The sequence below is a fragment of the Phoenix dactylifera genome, unplaced genomic scaffold, assembly GCF_009389715.1.
Source record: "Phoenix dactylifera cultivar Barhee BC4 unplaced genomic scaffold, palm_55x_up_171113_PBpolish2nd_filt_p 001253F, whole genome shotgun sequence".
NCBI lineage: Eukaryota > Viridiplantae > Streptophyta > Magnoliopsida > Arecales > Arecaceae > Phoenix > Phoenix dactylifera.
Genome location: NW_024068587.1, coordinates 68230 through 87506, shown reverse-complemented (window position 1 = coordinate 87506; position 19277 = coordinate 68230). Strand labels below are relative to the sequence as shown.

The 19277-nt window shown below is 40.5% G+C and overlaps 1 non-coding gene across 1 annotated transcript; it reads left to right on the top strand.

The window, feature by feature from the left end:
• The first annotated feature begins 12527 nt into the window (after positions 1-12527).
• LOC120108276 lies at positions 12528-12636 on the top strand. The gene has a single exon (XR_005509693.1). It is a non-coding gene; the product is annotated as a small nucleolar RNA R71 (small nucleolar RNA).
• Positions 12637-19277: the final 6641 nt, after the last annotated feature.

Below are 19277 nucleotides of genomic sequence, written 5' to 3'. Positions count from 1 at the left end.
AGCGGGACCCTTGGCTCGGACGTGCGAGGACCCGGAATGGGCGGAGAAGATGGATACGGTGCCTTGCTGTGACGCTGGAGCTTGGGAGATCTCGGGAGGTTGCACGGACACGGGATTGCTGATGAAGAAGACTGCCGCGGGATGCTGGGAGATCTGATGCGGAGCTGGAAGGAGGCGCACGCGGAAGGAGGAAGCTGGGAGGCGCCTTAACGGGCGGAAGATGAGGACGTTGATCGCGGGAGGCTTGCTTCGCGGACGCTGTGGAGGAGGCGGGCGGATGCATGGGATCACACGTGGAGAAGATGGATGCGGTGCCTTACTGTTCGGGATCTCCTCGCTGGTCCTCTGCACTAAGAATTGGGTGCACATATACTCGATGAATGGTGAATTCGATTAGACCATGATGAGGTTGGGCATACGCGGTCTGAGTCATGCATTTGTCTAAGCCCAATCTATACTGAATACATATTTTGGCCTCGATTTACGATCACCTACACTCAACAAAAATATAATATTAATCTAATAAGATTATCATTATCTTGTTAGCAATAATACTAATTTAAGTGGTATGTAAATCGCACTTTTGTGCTCTCATCACACCCCCCAACTAGCTTATTGCTAGTCTCTAGAAATTCAGAGTAAACAATAACATGAGAGTACACAAAGTGTTGGTCAATCCTTTGACTTTTTATTAAAGCTAAAGACATAAAACTAAGATATGTACCCACTTTCGTAGGGCATCACGATTGCACTTAGCACGTGCAACAAGCCGTTAAACCCCTAGGTTACCCTAGTGGACGAGTGTTGTCTCGTGAGGGTTTTCATGGATGTTACCTACAAACATCATGAATGATATGACATGAGATCCTAAAAAAAAAAAGAAAATAAAGCCTAAGCTAATACACATGTGATATATATTTTTCTTAAGCTTGGCAACTATCAAAGTAAGGGGAATACTAAAGTGTAGCGTGCATAAACAGAATGACTTTCTTAGAGCACTAATACCTCCACCACAACATGGTACTGCTTGAATTTTTAGGTGCACTACTCAAGTTCACAAGTGTTTACTACAGTTTATTAGAGCCTGATCCATCAAATTTTCAGAATATCTCATGTTGTCTAAATTTGTCAAAAATGGTTCGCATATAAAGGAGGAGCTATCAAGCCCAGCTAAATATCTAGAGTACACAGAGTTCCAATTTAATGGAGTCAAACCAGCCATTACCACATGTTACTGGGTTCAGTCCAACCAACCTTATTCATGCCTCTTTTTTTTATTATTTTTTTATTTTATCAAATATGACGATTACAATAGTCCAACCCCCTTAGGCTTTAGTAAGGTCCATATAGCGAGTTTTCGGCCAATGACTCCTGATCCAGTTGGCTCGAGGCATTAGGTGAAACACCCTCGGACTTAATTACTCGAACCAGACTATGCCACGAGGTCAGACTTATCATCTCTTTCTTTTTTTTTCTTTTTTTTTAATAATAAGAGTAGGTAAACTGAACCATATAACGTGACTGCATCGTGACTATAGGTCAACCAAGGTTGGAACATAAGGTACTTAGGTGATCTAGCCAGGGTATTCAACTTCTATCTTTATGTGAAAACCAAATCATGAACCTTATAGTACGGACAAGGATACTCGTACTTCTTTTACAGATATGGCTTAATAAAAATGCATTAACAAATGTGAACTCCTGAGGCCTTCTTATAATCATTAAGTACATGTGCGGAGATCTAATAATAGATCTTTGATCAGTCATAGTATGCATGTGTTCCTTGCCTTAATAGTTGCCATAAACTTAATATGAAAATACATGTGCATTGGTAATAAATCAAATGCAGAAACAAGTTTTTTTTTTTTTTTTTTGGTGGCAAAATATTTCCCTCCCCCCAACTTAAATATTGCATTGTCCTCAATGTAATAGATACAAGAAAATAATATTGGAGAGAAGAGGAATACCTTGAGCTGTTGATATTCAGAAAATAAGACCTACAAAACTAGAAAAATAATTCTAACTAATATACACATACCTTTGTCTTCATGTTCAGTCATAAGAAGGTTCTCCCAAGAAAAAAGAGTTCTCTTCATCTGCAAAATTCTCAAGAAAAGGTTTTAACCTGTGTCCATTTACCTTAAAAATTCTACCATCTCGTGGATTCTCAATCTCAACCGCCCCATGTGGAAAAACAGTTTTTATAATGTAAGGACCTGTCCATCTCGATCGCAACTTACCAGAAAACAGATGTAAGCGGAAATCATATAAAAGAACTTTTTGCAAAGGTTCAAAAGATTTTTTTAAAATTGATTTATCATGTAAGATCTTCATTCGTTCTTTGCAAATTTTAGCATTGTCATAAGCATCTCTGCGAATCTCATTAAGCTCGTTTAATTGCAATTTTCTAGATAGACCGGCATCTTGTAAATCAAAATTTAATTTTCTAATCTTTTCATGATGGATTTACCGTTTTTTCTAAAATACGCTTGATTTTCCTATTGGCTAATTCTACTTGGCCACTAGTTTGCGGGTGATATGGGTAGCAACTCTGTGGGTGATACCATACTTTTTTAATAATGTCTCAAAAGGCTTATTACAAAAGTGTTTTCCACCGTCACTAATTATAACCTTAGGCATCCCAAATCGTGAAAAAGTATTTTCTTTTAAAAACTTCAGGACAGGTTTGTGATCATTGGTCCTACAAGTGACAGCTTCTACCCATTTGGATACATACTCGACACCAACTAAAATGTATTCATATCCAAAAGACGGTGGGAATTGGCCCAGAAAATCGATGCACCAACAATCGAAAATTTCGATAATAGTAATGGGTTGAAGAGGCATCATTTGCCTACGAGTTAGACTTCCAATATGTTGACATGGATCACATATCCTGCAGAACTCATGGGCATCTTTGAACATAGTAGGCCAATAGAAACCACATTGCAAGACCTTTGCAACAGTTTTTTTAGAGGCAAAGTGTCCACCGCAAGCATCAGTGTGGCAGAAAGAAAGTACGCTTTGTATATCATGATCCGGTATGCATCGTCTAAAGATTTGATCGTTGCAATATTTAAATAAATAGGGTTCATCATAGTAATAATTCTTTACTTCGCGCAAGAAAATTTTCTATCTGTCGACCCCCAATGCTCTGGCATCCGGCTTGTAACAAGAAAATTTACAATATCTGCATACCATGGCATACTAGAAAGTGCAAACAACTGCTCTTCAGGGAATGAGTCCTTGATGGAAAACTGTGGCACTGAATCATGAAAAACTAGCCGTGATAAATGGTCAGCAACCACATTCTCTACTCTCTTTTTATCTTTAATAATGATGTCAAATTCTTGGAGTAGAAGTATCCATCGTATTAAGCGTGGTTTGGCCTCTTTCTTATCCAACAAATATTTTAGTGTCGCATGGTCTGTGAAGATAACAATAGGAGCACCAAGGATATAAGAGCGAAATTTATCTAAGGCAAATACTACTGCAAGCAATTCCTTCTCGGTGGTGGTATAATTCATTTGAGCATCGTTTAAGATTTTGCTTGCATAGTAAATGACATATGGCTTATTATCCTTGCGTTGTCCTAGGACAGCTCCTATTGCGTAGTCGCTAGCGTCGCACGTAATCTCAAAAGGTAATGACCAATCGGGTGGTCGCACGATGGGTGCAGTGCTAAGCATAGACTTCAACTTTTCGAATGCCTCCTGACAAGTTTCAGTCCAATTGAACGGTGTATCAAGTGATAGGAGGTTACATAATGGTCGAGCTATGACACTAAAGTCCTTGATGAACCTCCTATAAAATCCGGCATGACCCAAAAATGATCTAACATCTCTAACCGTCTTGGGTGCAGGTAGCTTAGCAATTAAATCAGACTTAGCTCTATCTACTTCCATACCCTTCGATGAAACAATATGTCCTAAGACAATTCCTTTTGGCACCATGAAGTGGCATTTCTCCCAATTCAGTATCAAATTCTTCTCCATACATCGAGCTAAGACTGCTTGTAAATGTGAAAGGCAATTATCAAATGAGTAGCCAAAAACGGAGAAGTCGTCCATGAACACTTCTAAAAATTTTTCGTTCATGTCTTCAAAAATGCTGAGCATGCATCTTTGGAATATTGCGGGTGCATTACACAACCCAAATGGCATTCGTCGGAAAGCAAATGTGCCAAAAGGACAAGTGAAGGTAGTCTTCTCTTGATCTTCTGGTGAAATTTCAATTTGATAATATCCCGAATAGCCATCGAGAAAACAATAGAAATCATGCCCTGCAACTCTCTCCAACACTTAATCTAGGAATGGTAGAGGAAAGTGATCCTTTCGTATGACCAAATTCAGCTTTCGATAGTCAACACACATGCGCCAACTCGTCGGGACACGAGTTGGAACTAGTTCACCTTGTTCATTTTCTACCACCGTCAAACCTGACTTCTTAGGAACGACTTGAGTAGGGCTTACCCACTTGCTGTCGGAAATTGGATCAATAATACCCACATCAAGCAACTTGAGGACTTCTGCCTTAACCACATCTCTCATCGTAGAATTCAACCTTCGTTGCATTTACCTTGTTGTTTTGGCATTGTCCTCCAAATATATCCGGTGCATGCAAACTAAGGGGCTAATCCCCTTCTAGTCGGCAATAGACCACCCTAAGGCTCCTTTATGATTTTTTAGAACACCAAGTAATTTTCTTTCTTGGATATGATCAAGTCCAGACGAGATGATTACAGGAAAAGTGTCATTAAGTCCAAGAAAGGCATACTTAAGTTCCTTTGGTAAGGGTTTCAATTCGAGCTTGGGTGCTTTCTCATGGGATGGTACTATTTTTGCCTCTTGAGGCGACAACCTCTCAAATTTCTCTACTTTCGGTCTCCACCCATTTACCATCTTGATATCCAGATTATCCATAATAGGTGTGAATGACAAATCATCATTAGTTCCATTAGGACACCAATCAATTAAGCTATCATCGGATGGGTCGTTAATTGCTTTAGCTAACAAATCTTCTTCTGCGATAGTTTCAACCCAATCAACCTCCTTACTCTCTTCGGAATCATTGGGTTGTTTGCACACATTAAAAATATTTAGTTCTAAGGTCATGTTACCAAAAGAAAGCTTCATGACGCTATTCCTACAATTAATTAATGCATTAGAAGTCGCAAGGAATGGACGTCCTAAAATGACCGGAATCTGAGATTGTGAGTTCGAAGCCGGATGTGTGTCCAATACGATAAAATCAACAGGAAAGTAGAACTTGTCTACTTGGACTAATACATCCTCGATAATCCCCCTTGAAATTTTAACTGACCTGTCAGCTAGTTGCAAAGTGACGGAGGTTGGCTTCAACTCACCTAAACCAAGTTGCTCATATACAGAATATGGCAACAAATTCACACTCGCCCCTAAATCTAACAATGCTCGCTCTATCCTAAAGTCACCTATGATGCATGAGATGGTTGGGCAACCTGGATCTTTATATTTAGGGAGAATGTTGTGCTGCAAAATAGCACTCACATTTTCAGTTAAAAATGCCTTCTTCTTAACATTTAATCGGTGCTTAACAGTACACAAGTCCTTCAAAAATTTGGCATATGAGGGTACTTGTTTGATTGCATCAAGAAGAGGTATGTTGATCTTTACTTGTTTAAAAAGCTCAAGAATTTCAGAATTAGGTTCGAGCTTTTGCAACGGCTTTAACCGTTGTGGGAAAGGTGGAGGAAAAGGACATTCTACTTTCTCGGTAGAAGTTGGGACCTCAATTTTTTCTTTGTCCCTTTCATCGGCTTTGGGAGCATCAGAATTAGAAGTGACCTGCGATCTCAATGGGACGGTCTGATTAATGACTTTTCCATTACGCAAAGTCATGATGATCTTTGCATGTTCTGTATGCGAACTAGAAGGAGCCGTATTATTACTACCGTGCGCTTGTGGGTTAGGTTGGGGTTGAGCTGGAAGCTTACCCTTCTCTTGGGTACTTAGGACGGTAGTCAACATTGACAATTGGTTCCTTATGTCTTAAAATTTCGAGTATTTTGAGCATTGATATTAGCTTGACCTTGTAGAAAAGTTTGTATGGATTGCAAGGTATCCTCGATATTTGGCTTTTGAGAGGGTGGTGATGCAAAAGTAGGATGTGCAGGTGCAGGAACTGAATGGTGTGACTGTTGAGGATGATCATTTCTTCACCTAAAATTTGGATGATTCTTCCAACCAGGGTTATAGGTATTCGAGTATGGATCGTTATAAGGCTTTTGGTAGGAGTTCATAGCATTTGCTTGATCGTGCAAGACTTCTTTGAATGCCGGTATGGTGGGGCAATCTGTAGTGGTATGACCCGACATATCGCAGATACCACAACACTCGTTTCTAAGCTCTATAGTCTTGACAGGCTCAACCTTCCTAAGCTCAATTTCTTCTACCTTTCTAGTGAGGGCTGCCATTTTAGCATGAAGATCATCCTCAGTTTTGAGGTTGTAAATGCCTCCCTGTACAGAGCTAGTAGGCTTAGGCAAAAACTTATTGTTTCTATCCCCGTTATCCCAAAGTTGGTGATGCAGGAGCACGAGCCCAAATCATAATGGATGTACGTCGAGTTTGGATTCTTGCTTGGGAGTGCCCGAAAACACATTGGGTTCGTAATTTCTAGCATTTAATTGGATTGAGTCTATTTTATTTTGGTCACATTGAGTCCTTTTATTTTGAGTTTATTTGGGTTCTTATTTTGGGTTTGCAATTTGCTGATTTATGTTTTTAATTGAATGCCAAGTGGCATCAAAAGAGTCCATGTTATGCAAGGATTGAGTCAAGTCATATTGGGTCATGTGTGGAGAATTTAGTTTAGTCGTATGAGTGAAATTGAGTCCTTATGGGAGAGGATTGAGTCCATGTGTTTAAGATTGAGTCCTTATAATTGAGTGCCATTAAGAAGGATTCCTAATGCCGTGAAGATCATCACTCATCACGTGGAGAAGTTCAACCATGAAGATCTCTCACATGTGGAAGAAATTCAGAGTTCAAATCCAGTTGAAATCCGTGACAGATTGAACACCATGTGGTATTTTGAAGATTTTGGAAGCTACAGAAGTCTGATTAAGTTGATTCAAATTTTGTTGGAAAGTAGACATCCGTAGCTTTCCAATGACTATAAGAACATGAAATTTGGAGATCAGATGAAATTTGAGGAGTCTCCCGAACTTCATGCTGATGTTGGTACCCGAGAAGGAGTTCCACCTAGATTCCAACTCGTGGCATGCGGCTAAATTTCTTTTGATGGGTTTCAATCCACACGCCATAAGGAATGGATTCCTAGGTGTCTAGGCTTAGGTGTCAAGGCCTTTGATTGGTCAATTAGAAAATTTAAATTTTGAATTGAGTCCTCATGTAATTAGGAGTCCAATTTAAAATTCTGTGCCAACCTTTCTTCCTATATAAAGAAGGGTATGATGAATGAAGTTAGTTTTTCTTTTGGATTTCGAAATTATGGTTTGTTTGCGTGAAGAGAGGCTACTCCTCTTGCTGGTGCGATGCCAAAGGGGCTGAGGGAAGGTGGGACGCCTCCCCTTCACGCCATTTGAAATTGGGTTGGTTTTGGATGAGATTTCCCTAACAAACTCAAGTTTATCCTTATCCCTTCTTTTGTTCTCACGCCTCCACCTCTTGTGTGCACCCTCCTTGAGTGCCACATCAGTATTTCAGCACCTCCCTCATGCCCAAGACTCCTTCCCACGTCCTCCTCTAAGTCCTATTGCCATTAGGATTCCACACAACCCAATTCAGCCTAAAAAAATTGGGCTAGCCAATTTCAGCCCCCACAAAATTGGTGCCTAATTTTGGTCCATTGGCTGACCCTCCTTGAACCCAATCTCACCAACCAGCAACCCATCTTCTTCCTCCTTCCTTCCACCACAAAGAACCCTAGCCTCCATTGCCATTGCTTGAAAAAAAAAAAAGAGAAGAAAGATTCAGCCATCCTCAAGAAGAAAAAAAATCTGCAGCCCACCCCGATTGCGTCAATTGGTATCAGAGCGAATCCTTGTCGCCATGAGTACCAGAAGTGGTCGCCCCTACAACAATGAACGACAACGTGCTGAGATGATGGCCGAGCTCATCCGGCAAGTGGCGGCCTTGAATCAGAAGGTGGAAGTTGTTTGGGATCGTCTCTTCCCCGAGCCAAACAATCTTGAAGATGAACATGCTGTCCCCGCGCAACCTGAAAATTCAGAAGTGCCATTTGGAGGAGACCCCGATGTTGAAGCATTCTCCCCCAAGGGTCTATCACCCCAAAGGCCACCTAGGGATCAGCGGATGCCCCCTCCAAACATTCCTCGTATGGGGAATAATTTCAGGAACCCCTATGTTCATCAAAATCAGCGGGAGCGCCATGATCTCGACGATGTCATGAAGCGGGTTCGTGTAGAAGTTGCTGATTACAGCGGAAGCATGGACCCAACCTACTTCCAGGATTGGTTGATGTCTCTCGAAGACTACTTCGAATGGTTCAGCATGCCCAATGAAACCAAGGTGCGATTCGTGAAGATGAAGCTCAAGGGCCAAGCACGCATATGGTGGCATAGCGTTGAAGAGAAGCTTCATCGACTCCGACAGCCCCCTATCAATGATTGGGAGGAGATGAAACTTCGTTTGAAGGAAAAGTATCTTCCCCTTGATTATGAGGAGACACTCTTCGAAGAACTTCTGAAACTTCGTCAAGGAAGCTCTTCCGTAGAGGAGTATACGGCCCGATTCCATGAGTTGATGATCCGCAGCAACCTCACGGAGACGGATCGACAGTCCCTAACTCGGTACCGATCCGGGCTGAGGGATGACATCAAGAGGGAGCTAATGACAACGCGCATCTTCAGCCTAGAGGAGGCATACCAACTCGCCATTCGAGTTGAATCGCAGCTACGACAAAGACGCCCTGCGCAAGCACCAGTTGTACGACGATTTCCCGAGCGCAGCACCAACCGAGGAGTTCCATTTCCTCGAGGTAACGCCCCTGCTTTCAGATCTGAAACCTCTGTAAATAGAAGCACACATCAGGAAAGGGGTGCTCCAAGGGCTAATGAAAAGGGTAAAGGTCCTATGCCACAATCCACACCGCAAGGGAAGAATCCTGTTGAATGCTACAAGTGCGGCGGACGAGGCCATTTCGCCATTGTTTGTCCTACCCGAGACCAACGATTTGCATTGGTATGCGAGGAGGATGAGATCATAGGGCCCTCTGAAGTCACTCCTCCCTCTCAGCCCGCTGATGAAGAGGGAAATGAAGGAAACGAAGAACATGATGAAGAAGCCCCTGCGGTGGAGCTAGAAGCTTCAGATCTACCTGTGTGCGTCGTGCGGCGGGTTCTTATGGGTTGCAAGCTGGAGGAGAACGTGGAGGAAGATTGGAGGCGCACCAATATCTTCCACACTCGCGTCGAGCATTCCAACAAGTCTCTAAACCTCATCATTGACAATGGAAGCTGCATGAATATCATTTCCGAAGAAGTGCTGAAAAAGCTGAATCTGAAACCGGTACCGCATCCAAAGCCGTATCGGGTAAGTTGGATCGAAGACTCCTCCATCCCTATTAAACAAAGATGCTTGATCAGTTTTTCACTTGGTAAGGACCTCCGAGATGAAGTATGGTGCGATGTTCTGCCCATGAAAGCGTGCCATCTTCTTCTAGGAAGACCTTGGTTGTATGATCGTAGTGTCGAGTATGATGGTCGATCCAATTGTTATTCTCTATATTGTGCCAACAAAAGAGTTGTGTTAAAGCCCCTTAGGATCACTGATTTTACCTCTGAAAATCTGATAATCCAACGGGTTTTAACCATGAGAAAGTTTGAAGCTTGTAGCCGAGAGATTGGGGTCATGTATGCACTAATGGCTAGGGAAGTTGGGGCTGAAATTTCAGAAGTTGTTCCTCCTGATTTCAAGTCCATATTGGATGATTCCTCTAATATAACCCTTGAGAGTCTTCCCAAGAATCTTCCACTGATGAGAGACAACCAGCGCACCATAGATTTGGTGCCCAGATCAAGCTTGCCGAACCTTCCTGCATGCTGGTTGAACCCAAAAGAACACGAGGATTCTCGTCGCCAAGTCCTGAAGCATGGGCCGCATGCAGAAGATTTTATTGCTGATGCCCTCAGTCAAAATTCATATGTTCTAACTCTTTTGAATGTTGAGGTAATGGGGTTTGCCAATCTAAAATTTTTGTACCCCTCTGAAGTATATTTTCAGCCCATATATGCAGAAGTTTCAGCAGTGGATCAGTGGCAGCATTCAGAATTTTTGACCCATGATTGCTTTCTTTTATGTGTCCCGGAGACCTCACTTGGTGATCATATTGTTCGAGAGGTCCATGGCGGAGACCTTGGTGGTCACTTTGGCTACGTCAAAACAGTCACCATGGTGGAGGATAAGTTCTATTTGCCGACCCTGCGCAAGGAAGCAAACTTTGTGTTGATGTGGTTGAGTGTTGAATGCAGAAATTTTCAGAAGCTTCAACCTTGCCAAGTCGAATTCTTCAAGGTGCTGAAGTGGATGGGACCCAAGGCCTTTGTGCTCGAGTTACCAGATGATTTGCAGGTTAGCCCCATCTTCTATGTTGAAGAGTTGCAGCCCTATGATGCTCACTATGTTGAAGATGAAGACATCCCATCTGTACCATCTTCACTTCTTCGACGATCAGCCCCGACGGACATCATTGAGGACATCCTAGTTGTTCAGATAGTGTCCACCCATCGAGGAGGATATCAGAAGTTTTTCATTGGAGGACCGACTAAATTCAGATCGCTCATGATTAAAGATGGAGGAAGTCCAACAGCTGAACCCAAACTTCTACAAGCTCTATCAATTGTGAAACTCGACGGAGTCGAGTCTTTTTTCCAGAAGGGGGGAATTGATGCAGGAGCACGAGCCCAAATCATAATGGATGTACGTCGAGTTTGGATTCTTGCTTGGGAGTGCCCGAAAACACATTGGGTTCGTAATTTCTAGCATTTAATTGGATTGAGTCTATTTTATTTTGGTCACATTGAGTCCTTTTATTTTGGGTTTATTTGGGTTCTTATTTTGGGTTTGCAATTTGCTGATTTATGTTTGTAATTGAATGCCAAGTGGCATCAAAAGAGTCCATGTTATGCAAGGATTGAGTCAAGTCATATTGGGTCATGTGTGGAGAATTTAGTTTAGTCGTATGAGTGAAATTGAGTCCTTATGTGAGAGGATTGAGTCCATGTGTTTAAAATTGAGTCCTTATAATTGAGTGCCATTAAGAAGGATTCCTAATGCCGTGAAGATCATCACTCATCACGTGGAGAAGTTCAACCATGAAGATCTCTCACATGTGGAAGAAATTCAGAGTTCAAATCCAGTTGAAATCCGTGACAGATTGAATACCATGTGGTATTTTGAAGATTTTGGAAGCTACAGAAGTCTGATTAAGTTGATTCAAATTTTGTTGGAAAGTAGACATCCGTAGCTTTCCAATGACTATAAGAACATAAAATTTGGAGATCAGATGAAATTTGAGGAGTCTCCCGAACTTCATGCTGATGTTGGTACCCGAGAAGGAGTTCCACCTAGATTCCAACTCGTGGCATGCGGCTAAATTTCTTTTGATGGGTTTCAATCCACACGCCATAAGGAATGGATTCCTAGGTGTCTAGGCTTAGGTGTCAAGGCCTTTGATTGGTCAATTAGAAAATTTAAATTTTGAATTGAGTCCTCATGTAATTAGGAGTCCAATTTAAAATTCTGTGCCAACCTTTCTTCCTATATAAAGAAGGGTATGATGAATGAAGTTAGTTTTTCTTTTGGATTTCGAAATTATGATTTGTTTGCGTGAAGAGAGGCTACTCCTCTTGCTGGTGCGATGCCAAAGGGGCTGAGGGAAGGTGGGACGCCTCCCCTTCACGCCATTTGAAATTGGGTTGGTTTTGGATGAGATTTTCCTAACAAACTCAAGTTTATCCTTATCCCTTCTTTTGTTCTCACGCCTCCACCTCTTGTGTGCACCCTCCTTGAGTGCCACATCAGCATTTCAGCACCTCCCTCACGCCCAAGACTCCTTTCCCACGTCCTCCTCTAAGTCCTATTGCCATTAGGACTCCACACAACCCAATTCAGCCAAAAAAATTGGTCTAGCCAATTTCAGCCCCCACAAAAATTGGTGCCCAATTTTGGTCCATTGGCTGACCCTCCTTGAACCCAATCTCACCAACCAGCAACCCATCTTCTTCCTCCTTCCTTCCACCACAAAGAACCCTAGCCTCCATTGCCATTGCTTTGATGAAAAAAAAAAAAAAAAGAGAAGAAAGATTCAGCCATCCTCAAGAAAAAAAATCTGCAGCCCACCCCGATTGCGTCAGTTGGGCAGTCTCAGTAAGGGAATCCAAATATTCCCATGCCTCATCAGGTTGTTTTTCTAAAAATCTACCGTTGCACATGGTCTCTACAAACTGTTTCAACTGTGGAGATAAACCTTCATAAAAGAAGCTAATGGTTCTCCAAGTTTCGAATCCGTGATGAGGGCATGAGAGAAGAAGGTCTTTAAATCTTTCCCAACATTCATAAAATGTTTCATTATTTTTTTGTTGGAAATTGCTGATATGTCTTTTCAAAAAGTTGGTCCTTTGTGTGGGGAAGAACTTCTTTAAAAATTCTCTCTGCGTATCTTGCCAAGTTCTTATTGATCTAGGTCGCAAAGAGTTTAGCCATGTTTTGGCCTTATCCTTTAGAGAGAAAGGAAACAATGTCAACTTGAGGACATCCTCGGTGATGTTTGGCACTCTAAATGTAATGCTCAATTCTTCAAAATCCTTTAAATGAAGATACGGACTTTCGGACTCTAATCCATGAAACTTGGGTAGCAATTGAATTACCCCGGGTTTGATGTCAAAATGTCCTACATTATCAGAAAAAATTATGCATGAAGGCTGACTAGTCCTAGCCGGTTGTAGGTATTGTCTTAGGGTCATAACATGGGGTTCACGTTCTCGATCGTGGTGACTCCCCGCATCTTCATTTAAATCAGCCATCTCACAAGGTGTGAGATATTGCGAAGGAATTTCAGAGGTATGTCCTAAGGGATGATCTAAAGTTGTACGACTTAATCGACCGGTATCGTCCCTATTCCACTTTAGCATGCAAAATATTTCCCTCTCTTTTTTTTAAAAAAAAATAAAATAAAATAAATATAAGTACCAACTAAAGATACCCTAATATGAAAATCTATTCACAATCAAACATGCAACAAAACATTACACCTTAATTCCTAATATTTTTCTTAAATTTCTAGACAGCTCCTAACTGGTTTGAAGAGGGCACCTAAGCCTCCAATCCGGTCTAATGAACCGAGTTGACCAGATAAGCTCCCAGGTAAGTGGAGGGGTCACGATGCGTTCGCAAATGTGCCACTTAAAACCCACTTGCCTCGAACAGATGAACTGTCTCCCTTATAGGGACAAAGCTTGCCTAGACATCAACTAAGCCACAGAGCGAAATTGGTGCAACTTTCGGTGGTCTTCGTCCTATTGAGCTCGAATGTCCTTAGGGGCCAACGTCTAGTTGATTTTAGTTAAGCTTAGGATATTTATGCACTGGGGTGATTTTTGGGCTAAGGACGAGTGATGAAATCCCGACCTTATCTTTTTAAATGGGTTCAGCCCTTAGAATATTTTATGCTGATGCCTTATACTATATGCAACAATCAAGAAATTTTTTTTTTTTGTTTTATGACATGACATTAAATTTCATTGAATAGGTGATCAAGCAAATTATTTATTTTTTTTAAAAAAAAATTTATGAGTTGAAGTTTGAAATTTGAATTTTGAAATTTGAAATTTGAAATTTGAAATTTTAGATTTTTTCTCTTTTTTTTCAATTTTTGAATAATCACCTTTTATCTTTTCTTAAAGTTTTTTTTTCTAAATTTTCAATTAGCAACAAGGGTTAATGAGATATGATAGCAATAAAATTCTAATTCTAAAAAAAATTAAATGCAGAAAATTTAAAATAGAAAGCAGCAAGGTTTCGTATTAATCTAATGGTCTTAAAAGTCTCAGAATGTCAATTAGACCGTTCAGATTATTGAAAAATGTGTCGTGCACCAGCTGACCAAATTTGAGGCCAATCAGACGGCTACTTTCTATGATATCAGAGTTTGATGCAAACTGTGCAGGGAATTCAAAATAGTAGTAAAGATGTAATTTATTTTTTTTTCCAAAGAAAAATACTAACTACTAAGGTAAAAATTAAATCTAAAATTATACTAATAACTCAGCCGTTCTCCGGCAACGGCGCCAAAAACTTGGTGCTCTCGAAAAATTATTCTCCCAAGTGCAGGAGAATCGCACAAGTAATATAACTCGGGAGTCCGAGGTCGATTCCTCAGGGAACGGTCTATGAAGTATCAGTTTAATTTCAGATTTAATTTTAGTAGTTTAGAGAAACTAATCAATAAATTAAGTTCGATAATATAGAGATGGCTAGGGATCCGGAATCCCCCCTTGACTATATTACTTTCAACAAATAAACTCGACGATTCTCGATTAAGGATCGAATAGATAAAATAGTTTTAATCATGGAATATATCGATTGAATACATGAGCCCAATGTCTAAGCATTCATCGTGCAAGTTATGTCTACGACAAATCAAATATCAGAGCAATCCATGCATCGATAAACATAAAACATGATTAATTTATCTAATAAATAAATATGCGAGAATCATAATATACCAATGGATATTAAACAATTAGAATACAAGTTTAGAGTGTACTTGATGAAAGCAACATGACAAGGGTTCATCCTTCACCCTTTGCCAAAGGAATTAGCCTCCCATTACAAAAACAGCCTCCTCTTTTATATCTTTTTTTTTTTCTTTTCGGAAACAGGGCATACCCTGTTTCCCTTTCTTTCTTCCCTTCTCTCTTGCGAAAATAGAGTCACCTCCCCATTTCTCCTCTTCGACTGAACGGCTATCTTCTTCTTCCCCCCAAATGAGAGCTCCCTATTTTCGGATCAGAGGCCTCCTCATATAGATCCCCAGAGTCCATGGAATCAATGATTCCCCTGATCGCGCGTGGGGAGGAGCGGACGGCAAGGATCGTGCGTTGCGGACGATGCGCGGACGTTGCGACGCTTCACGGGATGCTGGTGGTGCTGAGATGCTCACGAATGGCTGGAACGGAGGAAGAAGCGGGCGGATGCATGGGATGGGCGGAAGAGGAGCAGGTTACGGATCCGGACTGCTGAAATCTTGGACACAGGGTTGATCGCGGTGGGCTTGCTTCGCGGACAGCTGGGAACATGGGAGAGGCGGATGAACGCCGTGGCTCACTCGCAGGAGGCGGATGGAAGCGGGACCCTTGGCTCGGACGTGTGAGGACCCGGAATGGGCGGAGAAGACAGATACGGTGCCTTGCTGTGATGCTGGAGCTTGGGAGATCTCGGGAGGTTGCACAGACACGGGATTGCTGATGAAGAAGACTGCCGCGGGATGCTGGGAGATCTGATGCGGAGCTGGAAGGAGGCGCACGCGGAAGGAGGAAGCTGGGAGGCGCTTTAAACGGGCGTAAGATGAGGGCGTTGATCGCGGGAGGCTTGCTTCGCGGACGCTGTGGAGGAGGCGGGCAGATGCGTGGGATCACACGTGGAGAAGATGGATGCGGTGCCTTGCTGTTCGGTATCTCCTCGCTGGTCCTCTGCACTAAGAATCGGGTGCACATATACTCGATGAATGGTGAATTCGATTAGACCATGATGAGGTTGGGCATACGCGGTCTGAGTCATGCATTTGTCTAAGCCCAATCTATACTGAATACATATTTTGGCCTCGATTTACGATCACCTACACTCAACAAAAATATAATATTAATCTAATGAGAATCATTATCTTGTTAGCAATAATACTAATTTAAGTGGTATGTAGATCGCACTTTTGTGCTCTCATCAGTTGTCTTTTTGGGCAACAAGTGGTTTCAGAGTCGGAGCTCTTATATTAAAAGAGTAAAAGATCAAAATAACAACCCCTTTTGGATCTTCTCTTATTGAGGGGCAATCCACCCATAGGCCTCCATTCTTTGATGGAACCGACTACACCTATTGGAAGGCTGGGATGAGGATATTTATCCAAGCCCAAGACTATGTGGCTTGGAGCATCATAGTTAATAGACCCTACATTCCTTCTATTTTTGTAGATAACATTACTATACCCAAGCTTGAAAAAAATTGGGATGACAATGATAGAAGGAAGGCACAACTAAATGCCAAAGCGATGAATGTACTTTATTGTGCCTTAGACCGTAATGAATTCAATAGAGTCTCTACTTGCAATTCTGCAAAAGAGATATGGAAAAGACTTGAAGTGACCCACGAGGGTACGAATCAAGTCAAGAAATCCAAAATAAACATGCTAGTTCATAAGTATGAACTATTTAAAATAGAATCTAATGAAACTATCACGTGCATGTATACTAGATTCACTGATATTGTCAATGGCCTAAAAAGCCTTGGCAAAAGTTATACTAACAGTGATCTTGTCAGAAAAGTTCTTCGATCTTTACCAAGGTTATGGAAAGCCAAGGTAACGGCGATCCAAGAAGCCAAAGACTTGAACAAGCTGGCACTCGAGGAGCTCCTTGGATCCTTGATGACACATGAGCTCACAATGAAGCAAGACAGTGAAGAAGAGTCCACCCACAAGAAAAAGGTAATTGCCCTTAAGTCTACTTCTTCTAACAAGGATCCCTCTTACAGTAGCTGCAGTGAAGAAGAAGATAATGAGGGAGATGAAGATGAGGCTCTTCTCGTGCGAAAGTTCAGAAAATTCATCAACCGGAAGAAATTCTTTCATCAGAGGAGAGGTTCCTCAAGTCCTACAACAAAGACAAAGGTAAGAAAAGAGAAAGTGAGGGAATCGGTTGCTATGAATGTAAGAAGCCGGGACATTTCAGAATCGATTGTCCCTTGCTGAAGAAGGATAGCAAATACAAGAAGAAGAAAGCTCTTGTCTCCACCTTGACAGACTCCGATCAATCATCATCATTATCGGATGAGGAACAAGAGAAAAAAGCAAATTTTTGCTTCATGGCAAATGATAATGAGGTAATATCTGAAACACATTTAGATTTTACCTTTGATGAATTGTATGATGCTTTTAAAGTACTAATGGATGAATATAAGACAATAAACCTTAAAAATAAATAATTAAAACTAACTAATCAATCTCACTCCCATAAGTACGATAAATTAATTAAGGACAAGGATTCTATCATCAAAGAAAATTTAGAACTTAAAACAAGCAACCAAATGCTAACTCAAAAAACTAATACCTTAATTAAAGATAACGAAAGACTAACTAAGAAAGTTTCAAAATTTAAAAACAGTAAACAAACTATAAAAGATAATCTTACAAAAGACTTAAACTTACTAAAAACAGAAAAACTGAAGTTAACAAAAGAACTTGAAAAATACAAACCTATTGTAGAAAAGATTACATATAGTTCTGAAAAATTGGAGATGATCCTTAATAATCAACGAGCTGTGTTTAATAGAGCTGGTTTAGGGTATAAGCCTAAGAATAAGCAAAAGTTTCTTAAAAACTTTTTTGTAAAAGCTGGAGAAAGTAAAACTAAAAATATAACCTATTTTTGCTGTGGAAAAGTAGAACATAAAGCTAATGTGTGTGACCATAGGAAAGTAGAAGCTAAAAAAAAAATTAAAAAGGTTTGGGTTCCAAAAGGAACCAACATTACTAACCTTGAAGGACCCAAGAAAACTTGGGTACCTAAAATTGTATGATTTCCTTGTGTAAGAGTGTCTTGCAGCCAAAGTCGACAAAAACTGTTGGTACTTGGATAGTGGCTGCTCAAGACACATGACAGGTGACAAGGAGCAATTTTTCATCCTAAAGCCTAAAAAGGGAGGTGCTGTGACTTTTGGAGACGATAACCAAGGTCACATCGTTGGCATAGGTAAAGTACAAATCACCTCTTCAACCTTTATTGATAATGTACGATTTGTAGATGGTCTTAAGCATAACTTAGCATTAGTCAATTATGTGATAGAGGTTTTGATGTTCTGTTTAAGCCATCTCTATGCATCATAACCAACTCAATTGACAATAGCTTAGTATTCAAAGAAATAAGACGTGGCAATGTTTATGTAGTAGATCTTGAAGATCTCGCCAATAATAGCCATTGCCTAGTAGCTAGTGATTCTAAAGTCAATGATGCAAGTTGGTTATGGCACCGTAAATTAGGTCATGCAAGTATGGATACAATATCAAAATTAGTTAAAAGAGATTTTGTGATTGGTTTGCCAAAGCTAAAATTTGAGAAAAATAAAATTTGTGAAGCATGTCAATATGGCAAACAATCTAGAAGTTCTTTTAAATCCATAAATTGTGTCTCTACTACTAGACCCCTTGAACTACTTCACATGGATCTTTTTGGACCAACTAGAACCACAAGCCTTGGTGGAAACAAGTATGGTCTTGTCATTGTAGATGATTTTTCTAGATACACATGGGTCATATTTTTAGCTCATAAAGATGAAGCATTTTCAGTATTTAAGAAATTTCATAAGAAAGTAACTAACTCAAGAAATGCTTCAGTTATAGCTATTAGGAGTGATCATGGAACGGAATTTGAAAATCATCTATTTGATGAATTCTGTAGTAAAAAGGAGATAACTCATAATTTCTCTGCACTTAGGACACCACAACAAAATGGAGTTGTGGAAAGAAAGAATAGAACCCTAGAGAAAATGGCTAGAACCATGTTGTGTGAAAGTAACCTCCCTAAGTATTTTTGGGGAGAAGCCATTAACACGTCATGTCATATATTCAATAGAGTTTTATTGAGACCAATTATAAAGAAAACACCTTATGAACTTTGGAGAGATAGAAAGCCCAAAGTAAACTATTTTCATGTTTTTGGGTGTAGGTGTTTCATTCATAATAATGGCAAAGATAACTTAGGCAAATTTGATTCTAAATCTGATGAAGGTATCTTTTCGGGATATTCTACATCAAGTAAAGCTTATAGAGTCTTCAACAAAAGAACCCTTGTTATTGAAGAGTCTATACATGTTGTTTTTGATGATACTAATGATGTCTCTTCTAGCAAGAGAGTAGCTTTTGATGATGATGCAGGAATACTTGAGAAAAGGATAAGATGATATGACATTACAAGAGAATGAACCGAAGCAAATTAGAGAAACTTCAACAAGCCAAGAGGTAATTGTTGATCATAGGCTTACTAA